Raw genomic sequence first — 7,996 nt, 5'->3', positions numbered from 1 at the left:
TAGAAGCACTCAGAGAGCACAAACCTCCGCCAAGGCCGTATGTTTGTGTGTGAGTGTGTGTGTGTGTGTGGGGGGGGGGGGGTTAAGAAACACCCTGACCTGATATCATTTCTGTGCATCCGAGGCTCTAAAAGTTCTGTTTGTAATCTGAGGGATTCTAACTAGAGATGGACTCCAATAGTTTTGTCCATATAAGGGGGGGAGGAATGTGCTGCTTTGACCGACTGATCTTCCTCTCGCCCTCCTCACCCTCCCTTCCACTATCTGCCCTCTTTTTWTCCCCCTCTCCTGGGCTGAATTTCTCAAATTTTTGCTCTTGATGTCATGTGTTCACATTAAAACATGAGGTCGTCCACAAACATTCACCTCTGGGTCGAGCAGGGTTGGCTTTCAGAGCCCGTCTGTAATAACATAGTAATTACACTTATCAATTACACGTGTCTGTTTAAAAGCAACCAAAAAAAATGGTCTCCAGTCATAAATGTTGTGATGCTTCATAAAACAAGTAATAAAGTTCAAATTAAATAATATAGTCCCTGTGGGATCTTTTTCTTTTCGCACAAAYGTTTGTTCTTATTTTCTAACCAAGTTTTGCCATGCGTTTAACCATTTATAAACTTAACATAAAAAGTAAGGAAATTTGTGTTTGATAGATGTTTTCTTTGTTGCAACAATACTTTTTGCTAATAAATCTTAGATCGTCAGAAAGCCTGTTAATTCCCCTTTTTTAAATGGTGCCACATTTGTAAGGAACATGCATTTGTGGTTTGCCTACATGGAAAAACTGAAAAATCTTCTCTGTCCTTGACAAACAGCTTATTCGGCTGTTGTTATTGACACTTTACGTTTTATAGAAGTATTATTACAACAAACAAATAACCTAACAAACACACATTTCCTTACTGTTTGTGTCAACTTTATTTTCCTGTAACCAAGTAGTTTTCAATTCTAAATCGTGCTTGTCAAGCATTCACACTATTAAGATGATCCAGTTTTCTTCTGAATGTTTTTCATCACGTTTTCTGTTCTGCACTTTTTACACTATTTCATCAAATCCTTCAGGACATTATGGTTATGACTTTTCAGCAGTTTATACTTTTAGATATTTAGCTTTTTCTGTTTTTTTCTCATTCAACAGGCTTAAAACCTTCAAAATGTTTCTAAATCTTTACTTGCACCTTTTGTTTTAGTTGTTTTTTTTAACTTTGTTATTCTTTCAGCTACATCTTTGACTTATTTATATATTTTTATTGCAAATTGTATTGATTTCTTTATTTTTAAGCTGTCTTTCCAATATTACAGCTGTTCTGTCACACCTGCACGTGCTTCCCTTCCTCTCTCCCGCTCAGACTCGCTGCCCGAAGACACGATGAAATCTAAGGTGACAGGCGTCCTCTTCGCTGACGTCCTGACTGAGCTTCAGTGGAAACAGATGTTGGAGGAAACAAATAATGATGTCACCCCTCATGAACAGCAGCTGAAAGTATTTGAAAATGATGTGTTCCTGGTACGTTCGCGGGTGTGCGAAACAAAAAACTGTTTCTTGTCGGAGAGGATGAAGGTTAAGAGGAAACAGGTTTGAAAAAAATGTTTTCTGTCTGTTTTGAGGCTGACCCTGCTGATCTTCTCATACCTCACACTTCAGCAGGTTTCACCTTTCGCTTTTAAAATCACATTTTTCATTATGAAAACAGCAGGGGTGTCTGCAAAACAGTAACACAAACTGAATATCATATTTATCAGATACATTTTTACTTTACATCTCAATCRTCATGTGTCTGACCTGGACTACTTTTTGAACGTATAGCACTATTGAATGCTTGCAGCTGAAAAAGGTTTTTACCTGTAAACAGCCGATAAGAGAAATCAATGTGTCTGGRGGAAAGTTGAAGATGAGATAAAAATGACAAAATATGAAGACGGCTAAAATTAGTGAAAGGATACCTGAAAGCAAAAAGCAACAAAAGTAAAAGCTAAAAAAGCATCAAAAAGCTAGATAAATGAAGCAAAGGCTACTTAGAAGCTAAAAGTTATAGATTAACTAGACTAAAAATTTAAAACCAACTAAAAACTAAAAGTAACATAAATGCTAAAAAATGGTAAAAATAACTTAGGCCTACTAGAGGTTAAAGGTATAAAGGAAAAGAAAAGCTAAAAGTAGCAAAAACTAAAAATATCACAAATTTAACTCTGATACTAAAAGGAGTAAAAGGATACATGGAAGCAAAAAGTAACAAAAATATAGTTAAAATGAGCAAAGTATTACTTAAACATAGCAAAAAGCTACCTAAAAGCATAAAAAGGTAGCTAAACGAAGCAAAAGTCTACTTAGAAGTAGAGCTGGGCGATATGATCAAAATTTTATATCACGGTATTTTCAACATTTTCACCTGTTTCACGGTATTTGACGGTATTTTTCTTTTTATCACAGCTCAGCTGATAATAAAATGTACAAATCCTGCTTATTGACTTTTTCTTTTACTGTACCTCTGTCTGTGTCKCTGTTTCCCTCCTCTGTGTCTGTTCTTGTCTGACTGGTGGTTGGAGACAGTAGTCWCGCATTTTGGTCCAGTCGTGAAGGAGGAGGGTTAAGAAAAGATTATGATCRGGTTTATTGTTTTATGTTATTTATTAAAGCTTATCARCACGACTCACCTTGCACACCAGTCAGTTCCAACTCCACTACGAACTACTTCCTGCAGGCTTTTCACAATAGAACCATGTTAAGTCTCCATCAGCATAACGTCTCCATATTAACTAACCGTTAAATCTAACAGTGCACGTCACTGAAGAGGTGTTTACTACATTCAGCGACGGCAAAAACGGGACGTTTTTTTAAATGTCAGTCAATATAAGCAGCGGAATCGCCACCCGCGGCTGTGACTAGCTGCTCCAAACATTAGCATGCCAACGCACATAGCGGTGCAGCAAGGAAAAATGTCCCCCCGGGAAACAACAGTTCACTGGCRGCCGCAACGAAACGTTACGCTATTTAAATCAGAATGTCCGGTATTCAAAAAATTCAAATCATAACAAAAATAAAAACTGGTATTCGGTACAAAATGGTATACCGCCCAGCACTACTTAGAAGTTAAAAGTTACAAAATAACGAGACTAAAAAGCCCACTTAAAGCTAAAAGTAACATAAGTTTAACTAAATGCTAATAAAATCTTGCAAGTGGCTAAAAGTTAAAAAAGCCAAACTAAAGATAAAGTAGAAAAGTTACCTAAAAGCAGCAAAAGGCYAAATTCGAAGCATAAAGCTGACCCAAGTTCTAATTGTGTAACTCTGATTGTGGTTATACTTTATTTGGCTTCAGACAAACTAATTTCTGTTTTGCAGCTCGTTTCTGGTCACCTGTTGTCTTTCTTTGTTATTTTTCTGTCTTGTTGCTGGGATTTTCGGCTACAACCTAATTACTGTTAATCTAACCGTATCTGATCATATGTTTTTTTTTCTGTAACTTCTTTACCCGTGGTGCCTTTTGATTGGTGAAAATAWATTATATGACCTTTAACTATTTAAATAACTAAATATAAGAATCCTGAAGGTTACTGGCAGCACCAAGTCCTGCTTTATCTGAGAGTATAAATAGGCTTTCTTAGATTCTTTTTCTGAATGTAATGTTTTCTTTTAATGTTATTTTATTTAGCAAAAGATCCATTAAATCACCAGAATGCCTCAGATTTTCTTAAAGCACACACACACACACACACACACACACACACACACACACACACNCACACACACACACACACACACACACACACACACACACACACACACACACACACACACACACACACAACCAGAGCGACTGAAGGTTGCACAAACTGCATGACATCATATGATCTCATAACTGAAGCATTCATTCTGAAACACAGACCTGCAGAGACAAGACGAGCTCAGACACAGGAGCAGGCAGAGCGAGACGCTTCTACCATTTAAACTTTTAGTTTTAAAGTCACATTTAAGATTTTGTAAACATTTGAAGCAACAGTTCGCAGATTCCATGTTTTCATTGTTTGGATGCTGAGTCAGCTTCCAACTTCAGCAAACTTTCAGCTGTTTTAGTCTTTCTGGCTTTAAAACATTTGGCTCGTTCAAAAGAAAGGTGCTAAAACTGTCTGTAAAAACACATATTTCACTTTTAAATTTCACAAATATAAATGTGAACTTTTAGTTAGAGCTGATATTAAGCTTTTAACATCAGGTCAAATCATCAGGTGCTAACTAAGTTTAGCTTTTAGCTGTTGTAGTGCTAACTTCAGCTTTTGGCTGCTATTTTAAGCTTTTACCAACTGCTTTGCTAATTTTAGATTTAAGCACAGTTCAGCTAACCACTTTGATTAGTTTAGCCTTTTATTGCTGTTTGCTAATTTAAGCCTATGGTTTTTAGGGTTTAGTTTGTTAATTGTAGTTTTTAGTCTTTGTTGTGCTCATTTTAGGATTTAGCTACTGTGTTGCTCATATTAGRTCTAAATACTGTTGTGCTGATTTTACTTTTTAACTATTATTTTGCCAATTTAAACATTTGGATGTTGTTTTTATTATTTTAGAATTTAGCGATTATGTTAATTTTATCTTTTAGCTGCTTTGTAAATTTTAGATTTAAGTACCGTTCAGGTACAACTTTGATCAAATTTGCTTTTAGTTTTTTTTTTTAATTTAGGCCTTTAGATACTGTTTTTATACCTTTATGGTTTAGTTTCTGTTTGTTAACTGTATGTTTTAGCCACTGTTGTTTTAATTTTAGGCTTTAGCTACCGTTTTGCTAATTTTAGATGAAAGTACAGTTGCGCTCATTTTACTTTTTAGCTACTATCTTGCTTATTTAGGCAATAATATATTGTTTTTCTTATTTTAGGTTTTAGCTACTGTCGTTTCAATTTCAGATTTTAGCTACTATTTTGTTAATTTTGGGTTTTAGCTACTATTTTACAGGATTTAGCTTTAACTACTGTTTTATTGACATTACATTTTAGCTAATTTTGATTTACTGCTGTTTTCCTTATTTTACCATTTGACTACAGTTTTGCTAATGTTAGCTTTAAAGTACTGTCTATTGGTTCTTTTAGCTTTTAGACATGTTTTAGTTCAGCCTGTGCAGTTTGAGCTCGCTGAACCTGAAGAATTGATATTCAGCCTTTTAGTTAGAAGAATAACTGTCAGGTCGGGCATATTTTAACAAAATATTAGGGAAATATGTTTCTGTATGAAAACAAACTTCCTGTTCCCACTTTTGCTGGAAAGGCTGCTAAACATTCAAAGAAAAAACGTCATTTCTTGTTTTTTTCTTCTTCTTTCTTTTAGCTGATGTTCGAGGCCTTCGCGGTGAAGCATCGAGCAGGAGCAGAACAAACGATAAGGAGGATGGCAAGAAGGAATGAGTCAGATTCAGCTGTTTGTGTTTTCWATGCTCTTGGTTTCTGTGGCAACATTTTGATTTCACTTCCCAGACAACAATTTGGGCATGAAATGTCAWCTCAGCAAAAACAGTTTCCGACTTATGCAATACCATGCAGGTCTGAGCTAAAACGTTTTGTGCCATCTTTTGTCTTTGGAGAGGATCAAAGTGTTGGCACACATCTGGATCATTTTTTAAAATTATTTTTATATGCTCAGGTTTTATTTTATTAACATCAGTTTCTTCAWATCCCTTCAGTTTAAGGCAGCTGTTGGTCATTTAGTGGAATATTTTCACTAACTTTATTCAAGAGATAAGATTAAACATATAAATACATCATAGCTTTTACAGGTGAAGGTTTCAGTGAAAACTCAGCTGAGTGCTGAAGGACAGCTGAACGGTGCTGAAATGACTTGTTAAAAGCTAAACAATGCACCTAAAAGCTAAAAATAGTAAAAAAAAACCTTGCAAAATACACATTATTATTATTCCTAGAAACAGCGAATGTTAGTTAAAAGCAGCAAAATGACAACTACAAAAATGCTTCCTAAAAACAGAAAACCCTGAGCTAAAAGCTAAAAGTAACAAAGTGCTAACTAAAGGCAACAAAAAGGGTAACTAGAAGCTAAAATCAGCCCAACCCTAACCGCTTCCTAAAAACAGCAAACGCTGAGCTAATGGCTAAAAGCAATAAAGTGCTAACAGCTAAAAGCAGCAAAAGGATAATTTCAAGCTAAAAGCAGCAAACCCTGAGCTAAAGGCTATAAGTAACAAAAGTGCTAACTAACAGCTACAAGCATTAAAAGYGTAACTAGAAGCTAAAAGCAGGAAAATGTTTCCTAAAAGCAGCAAAACCTGAGCTAAAGGCTAAAAGTAACAAAGTGCTATAACAGCTAAAAGTAGCAAAAGAGTAACTAAAAGTTAAAAGTAGAAAAATGCTTCTTAAAAACAGCAAACGAGTAGCTAATATTTAAAAGTAACAAAGCAATAACAGCTAAAAGCAACAAAAGTATAATTAGAAGCTAAAATTCAAGTTAAAAGCAGCAAAAGTTAACTAAAGGTAGCAAAAAATGATAACAAAAAGTCAAAAGTAGCTAAAGGTTAGCTAAGAAAATCTTCACACGTGGTCTTTACATCTAAAATGTGTTCATCAGATTAAATAATTGGGGTTTTTCGGCTGCCAAGGTGGGTGTGAAACAGCCAAAGTGGATGCCGGTGGGTGCTCAAAGTAAAAATACAGTTCTGTCAGCTTCAGCTGGAAAATTCATGTTTATCCACAATTTTGAGCAGTTGTTCAGTAAGGTGCTGCCTGTAAGAAGAATATCAGACAGGTTGGAGATGTCTGCAACRACTTTATAACTATTTTGAGACAAAGAATTGTTGCTTCTTTGTGATAATTTTTTTAAACGTGTTCAAAATTTGATTTACACAAAGAGATTAAAAACTCTTCCTGGAAGGATTCAAGACATTTTGGAGAGGTCTCTGACAAGCTGGTGTATACAACCCTTTAAATGATCTCAATGCTTCATATTTCTGCTTTAATACAACAAGAAATAAGAGCTGAACTGATTCTGTGGAACTTTATCTTAACCTTCATCTGTAGGTTTTTATCTTTAAATCAAAAATGGGTAAATTTAAACCTTTACTGGTTTTATTTTAGAACTGAGGCGGATCTTTGCTCAGCAGTTGTGTTTCTGAACACAAACCCATCGACGGTGTTCTGTTGATGTGTTGAACGGTAACCAGGAAGCTGGCTTGTTGTTTGGAGCAGGKATGAATAAAATGTAAACAAAACTTGCAACACAGACCCTGACACAGCTCATTTTTTCCTATTTCTCTGCTTTCAGATACACTTCTGTTTCCTGCAGTTCCCTTTAATGGACAAAATGTGTTTCTTTTTTAATCACTATTATAATTTCACTCCATTGTATTTCATTTCTGCACCACTCCTCACTTTTACTTTATGTTCATTCAGACACTAAAGATGAGACAGTGTACGGCAGGCTTTTGTGTAAAATTGACCTTGACTCAGATTGTGGACAACAGATAACAAGAACCTCCCAAACACACTTCCTTTCTGTCACCACTTCACTGGGTGTTAACTACACACCCTTCTGCATCATGAAAACTGCTCACAGAGAAATGGATGGGCGTGTCAGTGTATATATATAGTATATATATTTGTGTTTGTTTATGATAAAAATGGTAGAAACTTATTGTGAAGAGGAATCCACCTCATTTCCAGGAACAAAGCATGCTGATAATGTAAATGTTGAAGTTTTGATTTGGAGTTCAACAAAATGTGGTTTGTGTTGAAAGTTTTCAGGAAGTCTGCGGCATCCTCTAAAGTGACACAAACGTGACTGCATGTGTATTTTTATATTTATGTATAAATACATCTTCTATAACTTATCTGTTTTCGGGTCACAGAGGCGTTATGTGAGAAAAAGCCAGACCTTCCTCTTCAACGAGCCCAATGTGTTCCCAGACCAAGAGGATACAGTTCCTCCAGAGAGTTCTGGATCTGCCCCAGATGCTCTTTTCAGCCTTGGATCCAAAATCTAGTTCTTTTGGACATGATCCAGACC

The sequence above is a fragment of the Austrofundulus limnaeus genome, unplaced genomic scaffold (assembly GCF_001266775.1).
Source record: "Austrofundulus limnaeus strain Quisiro unplaced genomic scaffold, Austrofundulus_limnaeus-1.0 Scaffold142, whole genome shotgun sequence".
NCBI lineage: Eukaryota > Metazoa > Chordata > Actinopteri > Cyprinodontiformes > Rivulidae > Austrofundulus > Austrofundulus limnaeus.
Note: the sequence above shows the minus strand (reverse complement) of the source record.